We start from the raw sequence: 17,994 nt of genomic DNA, 5'->3' as shown, positions 1-17,994 counted from the left end.
CTCCCTGGCCCTTTCAACACTTGCTACTCATTTGTTTTCTAGCTACTTGTTTATAGAGTTTATATCTTTTACTAGAGAGTAAGCTGTCTGAGGGCTACACTTTTATTTCATTCATCTTTGCATCTCCACAGCCCTAGAATAGAAGTGGGTTCTTAGTACATGGTCAGTAAGTGTTGGTTAAATTGAATTACATTGCCTTGTTGACTGTTATTAATCTTTAAAATTTTGGGATAATTTCCTACCAAACAAACATCTTTATTATGACTTATAGAAAAATGAATAATGCTCATCAATAATCTTTAGTTCTTCTAGTCTCTAGATGATTGAAATGTTTCTCCCTATCCCTGGGTACCCACCCAGCTATGCCCCTCTATGGAAAAAGGCCAAAGAAAAGTCTTGCTCCTTGGCTGAAATGCCTCCAGCAAGCAGATGGGTAAGTGGCCCAGTGTAGGTGGGGTCCACTTTCTACTCCTGAGGAGGAGTTGCCTCTCACAGACAGGACACATCCCCTGCTGCTGGAAAGGAATGGGGCAACAGCCTTCTAGACAGAAGAACTCTGCTTCTTTGATTTCATTTTCTACTGTGCTCCACTCCAGAAGAACTAAGGTGACTTGTTAGTTAATATGATTCTCAAAAACCCTCTGTGACAGTTTTCTTAACCATTTTTCTCCCTCTAATGAGAACATGCTTTCCTGAGACCTAGAATGGCATACGATTATTTCACTGTGTAATTTCAAATTAGTGGGATGTTATTTACAAGATGATTTTACTAAACTGACAATTGTTATTTCTAACTTTTTAAAAGAAGGGAGAGTATAAAGATAACTCTTTGAACTATTTTGTGTCTTCTGATTAAACCCCTTTATGCACCAAGGAATATTTGCTTTGAAAACCTGTGTTAGGTTCCTTGGAGTAAATCTACCACAGCACAGAAAAATGATGGATGAAAGGTAAAAAGAAGAAAACTGCCACCCACACACATCTATCTTGGTTACATCATTATCTTTTGGTGATTAATAGGGTAATTACTTCTTGCGTATTCATTCAAAAAACATGTTTATCATTTAAATGACTGCCTTGCTTGGAGTATAAAGGATATTTAGACATTTAGATGAGATCATTTTAATATCTTACATCACCATAGTGCAATTATCAAAACCAGGAAATTAACATGGGTACAGTACTAATACAATCGGCCTTTTTGGAATTTCGTTGTCTATTTTTCCTCTTCCAGGATCTTAAGCAGCATCCAACATTGCATTTAATTGTATGCTTTCTTAATCTACTCCAATACGTGACAGTTCCTCAGTCTTTCCCTGTCGTTCATGATGTAGACACTTTTAAAAGTACTCATCAAGTATTCTGTAGAATGTCCCTTGATTTGGGTCTAAATCATCTTAAGGTTATAAAATTCTATATTGCAGGTTGGTCTCCCTATGGTTTGAATATATTATTATAGCTATCAAGAAGAGAATACGTAAATGCAATTATAATATTAATATTTATTATGCCACAGTTAACATTTCCTCACTTTTTCGTTCAACAAGTATTTATTGAGTCTACCATGTGCCAGGTATTGTACTTAGTTTATCAGGATGCAACAGTGAGCAAAACTGGTAATTATTTCTCCCATCGTGAAACAGATATATGGGTAAAGAAAAAGGAATAACAAAAATAAGTTAAACATATAGTGTTTATTTATAAATGTTAATTTTACAAATAAATAAAATGTAAAATAAAATACATAGTGTTGACTGATGAATGTTAGAGAATCAATTTTATAAAGCAGGTATACAGTATATGAAACATCTAGGGATCAGTACTGAAATTTTAGATAGGGTGGCCAGATAAGATTCACTAAGAAAGGAGCTTTCAAGAAAAGACCTAAAGAAAGTGAAGGGGCTCACCAGGCGCTTATCTGGAGGGAGAGTGTTCCAGTTGCAGGGAGCAGTGAGGTAGGGGCTTGCTCAACATGAGCAAGGACAAGGAGGAAGCCAGTGTAGCCAGAGAAGAGAAGGTGAGGTTCATGGGGGCCAGATCATGTCACGTCAATCATAGGAAGGACCTAGGAAAGGCTAATGAAGAATTTTGAATACAGAAGTGACACAATCTGACTTTCTTTTTAAAAGGAACACTCTGCTATTGTGCTAAGGATAGACTGCAGAGGCGAGGCTGAAACATGGGGGACCAGTTAGGAGGCTGTTCCCATAATCCAGTTGAGACATGACAGTGGTTTGGTCCAAGGTGGTGGTAGTGAGGATGGCAAGGAGTGGTTGAATTTTGGATAAATTTTGAAGGGGAGGCAATAGTATTTACTGGTGTAAAAGGATGTGCAGGGTGTGAGAGAAGGTGAAACCTCTAGGAGAACACCAAGGTCAGAGTATGGGGAGAATGGAGAGCCAATTCAATACATTTCAATATAGATTGAATAATTTTAAGTTTGGTAAACAGAGCACATGTGAACTGCAGCTTAATATACTCAAGACTGACCAAATGTAGTCATAATTGAGAGAATTTCATCTGTTTTGAGGTGTTAATCTGTTACATCACTAAAGAATTTAAGATAAGAGATTCAAACCCTAGGTCACATTGAAATTAAGCAATACACCAGGCAAAATTAACATGTTCAATGTCTCAGTTGTATAGTATAACCCCCAAAGAGGAGTGGAACTGGAGTTGGGAGCATCCCTCTAAATTGCATATCTAGCAAGAAATAGGTGTAAGCCCAAAACTAGAGTTGATGTGGAGGAGGGAGCCCTAAGCTGTTGGCCACCACCTGAGATCCTTAAGCTCCAGGTCATTGCCCTGGTGAGCACGTTCTCCTCTGAGCTATGGGCTGAGCCTTCCACTGAAAATCTAAACCTTCCTCATGCCTTTATGTCCAAATTCCACTTATTTTTCAGGACCCAGAACTCCAGCTTCAGAGTCCAGTGCTGCTAAGCCATAGCTTCTTAGCACTTCCCCTGGTGAGTTAAAGTATGTCTTGCTACATCATTAGAATTTTTTAGGTTCTCTTGCATTAACTCTGTGACTCTGAGAAACCTCCAACCTCTTGATTTCTTATTTCCTTATGCACAAAATTAGAAACATTGAGCTTCCTTCATCTCTATTATTTCATGATTCTATGGTTTTTCTTTGAAAGGAGAAGAAGTCATTCCACTTACTCTTCTCCTACCATTTTGAACTAACTGCTTTTACCATATTGACCACGCTATATTGTAACCACATAATTTATTTTTGCCTCTGACTTCCTCATTAGACTGCAGCTGTCCTGAGATCAGGGACTAAGTTTAAGTTTAATTTAAATTTTAAATTTTAGCCATTGCACTGGAGCCTGGCACAGGGTAGGTGAGTAATAATTGCTTGTTCAATCAGTAAGCATTCTCACCCTTACTAAGAAAGTGTCTCTAACCAGAGAACATTTGTGGAACGTTGGTTGTTTTCCTCACTATCTTGAACAAGAGGTTTTTAACCACAACTGCACATTTGAATATCCTGGGGGGATATAAATGGTATTGCTGACCTGATTCCTCACCAGACCCCAATTAAATCAGAATTTCTGGAAATGGAATCCTGGCATCAGTATTTTTAAAAGATCCTCAGATAACTCTAATTGCAGTCAGGGTTGAGAACCACAGTTTAGATTCTTCTCATACTGGTAGCATCTCATCCTTTTCCTTTGTGTTTTGTTTTTGTTTTTGTTTCAGAGATAGAGTCTTGCTCTGTCACCCAGGCCTGAGTGCGGTGGCAAGATCTCGGCTCACGGCAACCTCCGCCTCCCAGGTTCAAGCAATTCTCCTGCTTTAGCCTCCTGAGTAGCTGGGATTACAGGCGTGTGCCACCATGCCCGGCCAATTTTTGTATTTTTATTAGAGATGAGGTTTCACCATGTTGGCCATGTTGGTGTTGAACTACTGACCTTGTGATCCGCCCACCTCAGCCTCCCAAAGTGGTGGTATTACAGGCGTGAGCCACAGCACCCAGCCCATCCTTTTCTTTACACCCTGACTTGCCTTTCTTCTTCTTTTACTCAGTTGCTGCCATCTCTATTTTCCAGAGGTTAAATGACATGCCCAAAGTTTAAATAACTAGTAAGTGGTGGATTAAAAGCTGGGATTTAAATGCAGCAGACATGCTCCTGCACCCCGGCAATCACGGGGTGGTGTAGAGAGGGCACTGCTATTTCAATAAGAGAGGTAAGTTACATAGTTACCTTAACCTTCTTTACTTCATGCAGAATCAAAACAAAACAAACAGAACCAAATTCTTAGAAATCTGGCCTGAGGGGAAGGCCCATGATGGGGCTGGGATGTAAAGACAGGTGATGGAGGTGAAGAATTGGCTTCTTGCCCTTGGCATTCTCTACCAATTGAAGGGCATGCAATGAAGATACCCTCTTGCTGGTGAGGCCTAGAATGAAAGGCTAAGTAAGCAGAGGGACATCAGGAGGCCTGGGCTGGAGTTCTGACTCCACCACTCACTAGCAAGATGGGATGGTAATGGTAATAATCATAACTAGTTCACAGGATTTTTAGGAGAATGCAGTGAAATTTCCTAAGTGCTTACCAGCCTCCATCATAGCTCAAGCATTAATTCCCAATCTCAGATCAATAGGTCTTACTCTTCAGGGTGCATTAGAATCCCCCAGGACCCCCACACAGATTCTTATTCTGCAGATATGAGCTGCAACTGGGGCATCTGTATGTTTATCAAGCATCCCATGTGATTTGGAGGCAAAACAATGCTCTGAGCAACCCTACTGTGGCCACTAAGATAAACTACATGAAGACCTGTGTCTGGGTGCTTGGACGTGTTCTTTTTCAAATGACGCAGACAAAGCATTCTTCCTTGTTCTGGCTCGCATCTGTCAGTATTTTCCACAGAGCCTGGCCCTTATTTTTGGATCCAAGCTGCAGCCTGGTCTTTCATTTTTGGCTTCTAGCCTGTTGCTAATGAGCATCTGGCCAGAGTTGACAAATGTGATAGCAACTTAGCCTTTTCTTTTTCACTTTCATTACCTTTTCTTACAAGAACCAGTAATGCCACCCAGGTCCTCAAGGGGGTTGAGGGGTGGGATGCTTTCACACCTGCCCTTTACAAAAGAGCTTGAAATAGCAATAAAAGTAGGTAAGGAAGTGGTAAAGGCCAGGAGAAATAAAGGTGGGCCTCCTCAGGCAGGTGAAGTGTAAGCAGCATCTCTATTTACAAGTAAAGAATAGTGTGTGTGTGTGTAAGGACTAAATATTACTTAGAACGCTTTCCACTATTTAAAGTTTCTGTGTCAGCACTTAATAAAATAGGAAACTATGGCCAAATGAGAAAGACATCCTCAGCCTCCACCATGTAGATCAATTGTGCTTTTCTAGCTCCTTCGGTGCTAGGTGCTTTACATACATCAGCTCTAATCCCTATCACAACTACAGGGTCTGAATGATTCCATCTATTTTCCTCACCTGAGGAAATGATAAGAAAGTGACAGTGAGTGGTAAGAAGTGACTTGCCACAGCTGCTTAGCGGACACTCCACAGCCCCATGCTGATTCCTGGTGATGATGCTCCTTTACCTCCCCCGAGCCCCTATGCTCTACTCCAGCCAAATGCTATGGCCCAGCGTTTGCTCTAAATGCTTGTAACAACATCCTGCTTTACAATCTGCCCATGTTCTTCCCTCTGCTGAATGCCTTCCCCACTAACCTTCCTTCCTTATGATAAGCTTCGTGTTCCCATTGTTTAGTGGAACAACACACACTGGGGCCTGTTGAGGGGGCGGCTGTGAGACGGAGAGTATCAGGATAAATAGCTAATGCATGTGGTGCTTAATACCTAAGTGATGAGTTGATAGATGCAGCAAACCACCATGGCTCACATTTACATATGTAACAAACCTGCACATCCTGCACATGTATCCCGGCACTAAAAATGAAATTTTTTAAAAAAGCTTTGCACCTATATCTGCCCCCAAACTGGCTGTCTAGATGAAGAACTCCATATGTTTGCCTTCACTCTCCTGGGCCACCTCCCTGCTCTCAGATTTTCTCAGTCCCACCTGAGATCAGGATTTATCTCAGGTTTTTTGTCATCTGAGGAGCAGTGTCTCCAACCTCATGCACAGAGCCATCCTCAACTTTTAGCCCTCAAACCCTTTTAAGAACTCTGGATCAGGGCAGAGAGCTGGGCAACAATGAGATGTGATTGTTGTTGAAGGGATCCTAGGGCAGGCTGTCTGCAGCTGGAAGGGCAGAGGCAGAGGGGAGCCCAGTCTTTCATTAGGAAAGGCTGGGATGGGGATGGCTGGCTGAGCCTCCCAGAAAAACCTGTGGGGAGTTGGAGGCTGACCTTCTAATACCTGTGCATAGCTTGAGGTTTTGAGGGTTAAACATCTGGGATTGATTAAAGTTCCTCATGATGCTTATAGAGATGTACAGGTATTTGATATTTTCTTTCTTTCTTAGATTTAAGGTTTATGTATTTCAGTGCCAAGGAATACTGTTAGCTCCATTTTGTTTTAAGATTTGTTTCAGGGCAAATCTGTCTGGAACCATTTTGTTCTGTTTTTCCATTAATCTGATTGGTACAGTTTAAAGACAAGGGCGTGACATTGGAAATAGGATGAACGGTGGGGATGTGAAGTTTAGAAGAGGCAGTTTTGTGTTATAAAGCAGACTGCAAGGATTGACATTGCTCTCTAGAGGCTGTGTGGGCAAAACAGGAATGAAATTTCAGTGCACTAAATCTACCCCTAGAAACAATGACCTACTCTCCATACTTGGATCTTAGAATTCATGATATGTAGTAACTTAAATTATTGGCTTAATCTCCTTAAATTTCCTGATGTAGGCATGACACTCCCAAACTGATTAAGTTAGCACCTTGAGCCTGATAGGGAAATTTAAAATAAAATAAAGCCAAAAAGTCTAGATAAATTTTTTCTTCTCTGCATGTTTTAGTTTTTTGGCCCACATTATTGAAATAAATATTATTACTTTTATAATCAGAGGCAAAATTTATTTTAAAAATATTCTTGTTACTAGAAAATCCATTCTTGAACAAGAGTTTCCACAAGTCACAGCCCTTCCTACATTTTGAAGATGAAAAGGAGGCAGTGTTTACATTTTCTTAATATTTTGTCCTAAATGTCTTGGTCAAAATTCCTCATATTTTCTCCTGCTGACACTTAAATGTTTAAAATTATTTCCTACAATAAAGTTTCCAGGGCCTTTAAAACAATCTGTATTGTTATGCCTTAGTAATTTTGCTTTTTGAAGAACTCCTGTAGTAAATATATCCAGTAGTTAATGTAGATAAAATAACCCAGTGTTAGAATAAAATTAGACACCTTCCATGTGACACTAGGACTAAATGGCAATTTCTGATTTTTAAAACAAATTTAAATATTTTCAATATCTTCTTCTAAAATAGGAACTATTATTAAGATTGAAAATTCTTTTTTTTTCCCGTGAATTATTTGCATAGTGTCTGGAATGTAGTATGTGTTCAAATATACATTTTTATTTCTTTTTTATTTATCTTTTGGTTTTCCACAGTAAGTTACTATGAAAAGAAGTCTGGAAAAATGCTACTGTCAAGAAGTTTGAAAGTCAATGTGACCTCCTTTATGCTTTCTTTTGTCTGTGAAAAGCTAATGTCAAATCTTTATCTTTGTGCAGGGATATATTTTTTGATGGTTCAGTGAATTGTTCTCTCCCAAACAGTAATAATTTTGAGTAACTCTGGTTCTATCTGTACATAAAAAACACAGTGTGTGCTTATAGAGCTGTCAGAATCTGTGAGGAAATAAATTTTAATTCCATGGCAAGGCAAATAAACTCTCTTAGTGAAAACAAGATAATACGTTGTAAAAAAGAATGAAAAATATATTGCAACAGTCCTTTCAAATTATTCCTCTTGAGGTATGTATGAACTTCATGATATTTAGAGTATTAAATATCATTAATAAAAACTCAAAGAGGAATATAAAATGATTCATGTACTTTTTGACTAAGAAGTTTTTAAAATATAGAAAAATTAAAACTGAGGGAATATATAAGGGATAATTTAACAAAAACCCAAAGATTTAAAAAGTTCCCAACCATATTACACTCAAATTTACCCAATTTTCATGTTTACCTGTAGATTTACAGATTTACATATAAGGATTAGCTTATTTCATCTGTGTCTGATAGATACCAACTGTTAATGATTTTGGCTTAAAAAAATCTGTAATGTCCTTTTACTAAAGAAAATTTATAGCTGTATCAAGTGGACAGGATATTTTTGCATCACCCATAGGACTACGCACAGATTCTCTTTTTATGCACTGACTCTTAGTCTATTTCTAAGTCTATTTCTTCCCTTTGCAGTAATTATATGCAATTTAACATGTTAAAGAAGAAAACGGAGCAATAGTAAATCATAAAACAATGTTGGTACATCTTCAATCTTGGGAGATTGCACTTAGTCCAAATTCTACAGAGTCATTCTCCTTTGAAATGATAGACTATAAATTAATTATGGTTCAGGAGAAGCAAAGAACAGCTCCTGGCAGCCTGGCCTGAGGACAAGTTTCCATTGTAAGAATGCTGGTATTCCCAGCCAGGTTTTGGCATACAGGTGATGATGTTATAACCATAGTCCCAATTGTACAGGAATGAAGTGACATTTCCTAACAAGCTGTATGAAAAGTTATCCAGAAATTTAGGTAACTAGAGACATCAAAGAATATAAATGTTGTATTTTTATCTCAACAGTATTTTGGATTGTTCTCAAATACACAAGGCAAGCCTTCTTGAGACATTTTCAAGATTGACAACATCTCAGGATGAACTCTGTATCCCCAGAGACTATATAAAACCTGGCATAGAGGATGTGCTTATGAAATATTATATGAATGATTGAATTCAAGAACCAGCAGAGGAGAAGTGATGAGCAGAGAAGTAACGTCCAATGTATTCATGTATTGCCTGCAGTTGCTTTTTTCTTAATTAATTCATTGCTTGGAAATAAGTTAATCTAAATGAATCCATTCCTGGCCTTTATGTAAGTTTGTGGTCTGGGTACTCACCAGCCACCACACCTGAATACACAATGGGAGAACATTTTGGAGGGTGGCTGGGAGGTCAGCATCGATCCAGGGAGTTATGATGGTAGAATAAAGCTTGCATTTGCCATCTTAAAGCACTGATGGCGTCTGTTTCTCCTCCTGCTGGCACCAGGGTTCCTGGCTGTGGGAAACGAGGGAAATGTTCCCAGAAGGCACTTCTGGAGAGCAAAAATCTCGTCTGGTGATGCTCCATTTTTCATTATTTTGTGACTGGCCTGAACCTCAGGACTGCTTACGATAAGAGAATAGAACTTTCTGTTAACTTGGAAAGAGTATACATCTGTGGTGAAGACTGTGCCATCAAAAGGCCTGTGTGCACACTGCGTGATAGTGTCAAAGTCGGATGGAGATTTTAAGGTCCGCTTGGCAAGGACAGGGCTGTCTGTCTTGTTCATCGCTGTCTCTCCAATATCAAAACAGAGTCCAGCTTTGCAGATTAACTATCTCCCAGGCTAAGTAACACATTCTGAAATTATTTGTTTTATTTTCCAACAATTCTGAAAGGTAAGTTTTTCATCTTCCTTCCAATACACCTGAGATTGATCATGCCCATGGATAATTAGTTCATTCTGAGACTTGTTCATCTCTAAAGTGGATAATGATACCTACTCACAGTATTGTGAGAACCAAAAAAAAAAAAAAAAATCACAATGATGCAAATTAACACTCTTTTTTTGAGAATTTACGTTGTTCCAAGCACAGTGCTATACCCCTTATAGACATTATCTTGTTTAAAACCCATGACCAATCTGTGATTTGAGTTTATTTGCTGGTAAGTGATTGAGCCAGGATGAGTCCAGGTAGTCTGATGACATAGTCTATCCTGGTTTTGTTTTTGTTTTTGTTTTTGTTTTAGATGGAGTCTTGCTCTGTCACCCAGGCTGGAGTGCAATGGCACAACCGCGGCTCACTGCAACCTCCACCTCCCGGGTTCAAGCGATTTTCCTGCCTCAGCCTCCTGAGTAGCTGGAACTATAGGCGCACGCCACCACGCCCAGCTAATTTTTGCACTTCTAGTAGAAACGGGGTTTCACCATGTTGGTCAGGCTGGTCTTGAATACCTGACCTCGTGATCTGCCTGCCTCGTCCTCCCAAAGTGCTGAGATTACAGGTGTGAGCCACCATGCCCGGTCAGCCTACACTGTCAATGATTTCAATAGTATATGTCAGTGTCTAGAATAGTACTAGACAAATAGTACTAGTACAAGCATACAACAGGTGCTCACTAAATGCTACTTTCCTTATTATCTCCAAAGAGATAATATATGAAGTAGCAGAAGTTCCAAAAGAACATAAATGACTTTTTCAGAACTCACAGTGAAAGCCACAGTCGACATTGGAAAGTATCAATTCTAACCACATACCCATCTTAACAAAGCTTAGAAAAATGTATTATTTATTATGGATTATTCTGAAGTGACACGTGGAGAATGATGAATAGACTAAAACATTCAAACATTATTCAAAATTCTTAATTTTAACTGGGGACGAAATCTAAGTGAAAAACAAATACCTCACCTGCCCCTTGCTTCTTGCATTGGTCACCAAAAGTGGCATCTGCCCTGCTCTCTGGCTGTGCTTGCTGCAGCTGCCTGGGAAGAAAAATGTTCCCAGGTACTCAAAGCCTCCAGTGGACTCAGTCATTGGATGAGCAAGTAACTTAGGTGGGGAGCCAGGCCACCTTTCAGCTGCACAGGAAGCCAGAATTTGGAGCTCCTTATCCAGGCCAGTGATCTTCAACTGTGGCCCAATTAAGAGGACCACCTAGGAAGCTGATGTAGTGCTCCAAAGCAATAGATTCTGGTTTGATTGGTCTGAGGTAAGGCCCAGGCACAGGTATGTTTTAAAAGCTCCCCCTGTGACTGTAATGGCAGCCGAGATGACAACTTGTCTAAGCAGTGGGTTGGGATGTTGTAGGAATGACCTCTATGAGGTCCCAATACAGTGAGAAGCCTTGGAGTGACAGGAAGAGAGACAATAAATACTGGTCCTAGAAGATGAAGAACAATTTGGAAGGTTGAAGGTGGCCTTGACCCCAAAATGGAGATTGTAATACCTTGCAGGGTCTTTCGCCCTGACCAAATAAAGAATTACAGACTATTCCTTCAAGATTCTCTTTGGTGCTTTGCCCTTCATTTTATTAGTACTATTAACCTTCTGCAAAAATCCCAGTGGCAGCAAGTGACTGTAGCAAAAGAAGCTTAGCAGAACTTTTTAAAAATGTGAAATAGAAAAATAATATCAGCAGTCTCATTTTCTGGGACAAGATTACAAGGGCCACCAATCCTGCTAGAGTAAGGTGCAAGTGGGACACATCACTTTGATGGGGTCAGAGTGGAATTTCTGCCACTGGTGCCATGCAGAATGATTAATTTATTATGGAGATCTAAAAGCTTAACTGAATGCTACCCCTGAGATGGGGTACTAGATCATTATATTGTTCCTACATATTTTATTAACTGTAGATGACTCTTGATTTTCCACTGACATGTTATGCCTGTGACACCCAGATTCAAATAGAAATAGAAAGTGCATTCCAAAGACAAACAAAAATACAATTAGATTTTCGATTTCACAGTTCCCTTCTCTTAGCAGAGGTAATTGAAAATCCACTGTTTTCATGTGGTTCCAATGGGTCAATTGGAAGAGCAACACAGCAGCCACTAATCCCCCTGAATAAAAGACCAATCCTTCTTAAATTTACACTGGTTATAGAAATTACATGCATTTAGGTCACGTGGATATCACAAACTTTCAAGTATAAACTTCAATTTTAAAAAAATATATGCAAGACAGACATTGATGTAAAACCCAAAACTATAAAAACCCTAGAAGAAAATCTAAGCAATACCATTCACGACATGGCACAGGCAAAGATTTCATGACAAAAACATCAAAAGCAATTGCAACAAAAACAAAAATTGACAAATGGAAATAAACTAGAGAGCTGCACAGCAAAAGAAACTATCATCAGAGTGAACAGACAACCTACAGAATGTGAGAAAATTTTTGCAATCTATCCATTTGACAAAGGTCTAATATCCAGAGTCTACAAGCAATTTAAACAAATTTACAAGAAGAAACAATAAACAACCCCATTAAAAAGTGGGCAAAGGACATGAACAGACACTTTTCAAAAGAAGACATTTATGCAGCCTACAAACCTATGACAAAAAGCTCAGCATCACTGATCTTTAGAGAAATGCAAATCAAAGCACAATGAGATACCATTTCATGCCAGTTAGAATGGCCATTATTAAAAAGTCAAGAAACAACAGATGCTGTTGAGGCTGCAGAGAAATCAGAACACTTTTACACTGTTGGTGGGAATGCAAATTAGTTCAACCATTGAAGAAGACAGTGTGGCAATTCCTCAAAGACCTAGATCCAGAAATACCATTTGACCCAGCAACCCCATTACTGGGTATATACCCAAAGGAATATAAATTATTTTATCATAAACATACATGCACATATATGTTCATTGCAGCAGTATTCACAATAGCAAAGACATAGAGTCAACCCAAATGCCCATCAATGATAGACTGGATAAAGAAAATCTGGTATATATATACCATGGAATACTATGCAGCCATAAAAAGGAATGAGATGTCCTTTGCAGGCACGTGGATGGAGCTGGAAGCCATCATCCTCGGCAAACTAATTCATGAACAGAAAACCAAACACCACGTGTTCTCACTCATAAGTAGGTGTTGAACAATGAGAATACATGGATACAGGGAGGGTAACAACACACACTGGGGCCTGTTGGGGCTGGGCAGGGGTAGGGAGAGCATCAGGAAAAATAGCTAATGCATGCTGGGTTTAATATTTAGATGATGAGTTGATAGGTGCAGCAAACCATCAGGACACGCATGTACCTGTGTAACAAACTTGCACATCCTCACCTGTACCCTGGAACTAAAATAAAATAAAAAGACAGACATTGACTTTTAGATGGAGCAGAAGAAAATGCTGATGGGGTGGAAATACTACAAGATAGCAAAGCTGCAATGAAAAATAGAACTGAACATGCACACAACAGAACTTGGGTGAAGTTATATGCCTTATTTAATTCCAAATATATCTATATATATGTAAGATCTGGTCATTAATCTCCATGTGCTAGAATCTCACTCTTGCAGATTTTGTACATTCTCCCCACATACTCTGACTTCAAACTCTTTCCCTTCTCTTCTATCTAATGTCTGTCTTCAATTCCTTCCTTATTGAGGAGGGTCAGGGTGGCTAGATGATGTGGTTCACCACTTAGAAGGTTCTCTTGCTTTATTCTCAAGTCCATTGATTCACTGTCCTTTCACTGCACCTGCCTGACAAAAACCCACATCCTTATAAATCTGACTGTCTGGCTGCTTATCACCTATAACCGAGGTGCTGAGCTGTGCTGGGGAAAATAACAAACTATAGAGACTGACACAGTGTAAATTATTTGTCTCTAGTCCCTCATAGACCCCCAACAGTCCTCTGTTTTCTAGTCAGTTTTCTCCAATGTGTGCATTTCAAACCTGCCCCACTTTTCTCAACCTCAGGTCCTACCTCCTCTTCCTTTAACCTCAGCAGGTAACAGTGGCTCCTGCTTCACAAAGAAAATAAAAGAAGACAAACTATAACCCTCTCTACTTCTTGTTATATCTACTATCTGAACCATAGCAGACACAATTGGTGCCCTGCCCATTTTCCCTGGGGCTTCCAGGTGCTTGACGACTCTCTCTGGTATGGAAACACCCCATCTCCCTCACTCTCAGGTAGCTGTGCATTCCACACTGGCTCCAGAGCCCCAGGGGAATTCCAGCTTCAGTTACCCACACTAGCACTGACTCGATTATATGCCCTTTATCACCTTCCGTTTCCAATCTCACATCTCAAAAAATCATCGAACTACCTGCCTTCAAATCCTTGTTTCAGAGCCTGCTTCAAAGAGAACATAAATTAAAACAGTACCGTCTTCTCCTCCTTTCTTCTTGCCACTGTGGAAGGGTGTCCTTTCTATTCAATGCTTATTTTTCCACTTATCCTATGGATCCCATCTCCTTCCTCTTTCTCAGGGACTCCACTCCACCAGTTGTCACCTCTCACTACTATGTCTTTTCTTTGCCTTGAATTCTAGTTTGTTTATTTCATATTAATTTTACATCTCAATTTTGATTTCCTTTTCTTCTTTGATTTGTCTATTTGCCCATTTATTGATTTTCTATTTATCTTTGACCTTTTCCTTACAGAAAATATCTAGGAACTAGCATTTTTTTCCCACCCAATCTCAGAGACTTTGTAGTTCACTATGTTAACACCTATATTAGAGATCATTTTCTGATATGTTACTTTACGCTTTTAAATGTATTTCCTTTTGTATTTTCTCTACCTGCTTTTGCCAATTTGGTCAAGCCTCATTTACCTTACTGCCCTGATATACCTTCTGTATGGGCTATCTGTATATGCTCACAGTATGATGAGCTTGGCTTACAGTGAGTGGGCAATTGATGTATTGCTACATTTAATCTTCTGTAAAAGTGAGAATACTCAAGTCATTGAGCCTGTCTCCCCGTCTCTATTCTCAACCCTCACCACCTTGCCATCTGCACTATGACCAGGATGAGCTGACTAAAATGTATCTGGCCAAGTAACTCCTGGAGTTAAATGTTTCCATGATTCCCAATCACACAACAGGTAAACACCAAGCTTTGTGACATGGCTTCAGTGCTTTTCATAATCTTTCTGAGGTCATCTTTTATCATTTTTCTCTCCCACATGGCTCCTTCTCCAGGCCATGCTAATTGAGGCTTCCAAGCTTCTCCTCTTCCTGAACTGTATGTATTAATTCACTTAGAAAATATTTATTAAACCCCCAATGTTCCCCCAGAGCCATGCCAGATGGTAGTGTCAAAATGGCAAATGATAGTAATGGTCTCTTTTTCCTAGAACTCTCAATCCAGTGGTAAGGCAGGCAAATACGAAAATAAATACAACCACAGGGCAACATATTGATAAGAGGGATCGCGATGGGAACTTGTAGGAAGCCTCTAGCCCAGACTTGAATGTTCAGGAAAGCAACAATCAAGCCAAAACCCAAGTGAGGAGTAAATAGAAAATTTAACAAGCTACGCCTGTGGCTTTCTTTCACTTGTCAAGCTGACAGATTGCTATTCATCCTTCAACATCAGGTGGCTTCCAGCAGCACTTTCCCCTACTCCCCCAAAAGAGATGGTCACTTCCTCACCTGGGCCATTTCTATGTCTTATACCTCTATCTCTCTGCCTCTCTACTTCTATCACATTCTTGTTTAATTGTTCTTTTCCTTGTGTTCTCCTTGACCTGGCTCCTTCCCAATCTATCCTTTACTACTATTCCTCCAGGAGGCCTTCCATGACCTCCCTTAACCCTAGCTTAGGCAGCCCTTGTACGTGTTTCCATGATGCTTTATATTTCCTTCAGAGTACTGACTGTGTGGTGCTGCATTCATTCATTCGTCATTCCATAAATGAGTGTATATTGAGAACCTTTTTCTCTGTTCTTCATGTGTTCTGAACTGACAATCCAGCAGGAAATAAGTCAGGCTAAAAAATTAATCACCATCAAACACAAGTAAAAAATGCAGGGTGTCCTTTAGGGGCACATAGCCCAAGGATCTGATTCATCCTGAGAACCATGTCTCCTCCACCCCCTAGACAGGCTCTGTGAGGGCAGGTACCTGTGTGTCGTTTCTCCCTGTTTCCCCAGCACAGCGTCTACTGCATCTTTGTGAAATCCATGAACACATGAAAAAATGACAGAAAAAGTGCCTGGCCGTGCTTTACAGGGATGACCGAGTCAGTCGCAGTGTCTAAGAGTTCACAAACTGAAACATAGGCAACATCTGAGGCAGCAAATCCATCAGCAGGGCCAGGACAGCCAACCAGTCCTCCCTGGAAGGCACTGAAAAGGAGGGGGGCTGCTGTGCTCCTCTCTTTTGTCCTGAGAATGGTGGGGGTAGGTAACGAAGTCAGACAGAAGGTCACCTGTAGCAACATGTCTCAGGACCAGTCCTGTGTCCTCTATTCTTCAGAGAGCAGTTACAGACATTGCTGCCAAAAGAAACAGCTCAGCAAGGGCCAAAGGAAAGGCTATTGTCAAGCATAAGGTGGAGATATGGGAAGGGAGGCAAAGTAAGAGACTATGAAAAAAATGAAACTAATTCCAGCCACAGAACCAAATCAGGTCCTGTTTCCTTCTTTTCAGCTAAAGAAATCCCCATGGTTAGACTGTCAGCTCCAATTTAGCTATTGCTCATTACCTCATCACCCGTCTCCTATAATTATGTGTTGGTAGCCTCTTTTTCCTCTAATTGTAATTAGTTGTCAGATATGAAATGAGTATTGATGGTATTTTCTGCTTCTCTCTCATGGAGGTCCTTCTTTGCATATTTTCATCATCCAGGTGTTAGGACGAAGCTTTTATTTGTAAATGAGCCTTAGGTCTCACTAATCCTTTGAGATTATTAAAAACATAGAAAGGAGAGAATACATTAAAAAGGCAAAGCTGTATATTTACCCTGCAATGGAAAATTTTGTCAGTTAGGCAAATTGAATTGACTCACAAAACTCTGAGCATACCTCATGCCATAGAAAAAGCTGGGAGAATTTCAATTTTCAACTATCGCTACCAGCGACATAGAAGGGGCTCAGATAAGCTAAAATAAGTGGGGGAAGGCATCCCAGATCCAGGAATATATTTTCTTCTTAACTGTTCATGGTGGTCATCTGCTTATTACCTCAGCCACTATTTCCCCTCTTTAGGTAAGAGTTCTTTAATTTTCTTTTGAGAATGAATCACTTCCCTACTCCCAGAATGCAGTTTGGGTGGATTTAAAGTACCCTTCCCCAGTGTCAGGGTGGGTCTGGAGAGACTGAAGTCTTTGATGATTGGCTCAGGGATGGATACATAAACCAACCAGAGCCAATGGGATGTGAGGCATGAAGCCTCTGCAGCCCTCTTGCCAATTTCAGGACAGCTTGAGAATAGAACCAACCTGCAGCTCACAGAATTCATAGTTTGATCCCCAGATAAACCCATATGGGTCCACTGTCCAGGTGAGCCTAGAAATTCTTCCATGTGGGCCTAGAAATTTGTGTTTTCGCTAGAGCTGATGTTTTGACTTGGTTTGAGCTGGGTTTTCTGTTGGCTTACTGTGAAAGGTTTCTGACTCATTCATACTCAATAGCCCTGAAAAGAACTGAGATTTTATTCTTCTTCATCCATCTGAGGCCCTTAAGGTATTCCTATGAATGTCTGCACAGTCATCCTCAGTGCGTTGGCCCCTGGAGGGTCATTCAGCCATGGACGCTGTACTTTCAGAGATGACTGCCTGTAGCCCTGTGCTCTCCTCATCTGGGCATACCAGAGGCAAGCACAGGCACAGCCTCACCCCACTGGCAGACAGGACTCAAATGATTTCTCCATTTTTTGCCTCACTGTTAGATAAGCTTAATTGCATTATTGATTGAAATTATAAAACTTTCATTTGGGTTCTTATGCTGCACAGAGTTTAGAAAAATAATCTTTATATAAATGTAGAATGCACAGGCAAACCCGAGGTAAACAATATGAATAGACTTGTACATACACAAGATGTGCCTTAGTCAGGCTGCTGCTTAGAGTACAGGAACTATGGGGACCTCGTGAAGCCTTTAGGGCAGTGTGCAAAGGAGGGAAAGGCAGGCATTAGGAGCTTCATTGATGGTGTCTACACAAAAACCAAAATGCCTGAACTCAATTGCATCATTACTTTGAAATCTCTCATGGGGAAAGCACACCTGATCGTGGGCCAAGAGACACGGATTCTGGTCCCCATTCTGTCTGTGGAGCTTTCATAAGTCATTGTCTACCCTAACTCTGGAGATG

General features: G+C 40.2%; 1 protein-coding gene across 3 annotated transcripts in view; it reads right to left on the bottom strand.

Moving 5' to 3' along the window:
• The window catches only part of KCNAB1 (potassium voltage-gated channel subfamily A regulatory beta subunit 1), a 487,064-nt gene that overhangs the window by 92,281 nt on the left and 376,789 nt on the right, over positions 1-17,994 (bottom strand). The gene's annotated exons all lie outside the window — the stretch shown is intronic.

Source organism: Pongo pygmaeus, chromosome 2 (genome assembly GCF_028885625.2).
Source record: "Pongo pygmaeus isolate AG05252 chromosome 2, NHGRI_mPonPyg2-v2.0_pri, whole genome shotgun sequence".
NCBI classification, from domain to species: domain Eukaryota; kingdom Metazoa; phylum Chordata; class Mammalia; order Primates; family Hominidae; genus Pongo; species Pongo pygmaeus.
The sequence above is the reverse complement of the archived record's forward strand: the minus strand, read 5'-3'. Positions and strand labels throughout refer to the sequence as shown.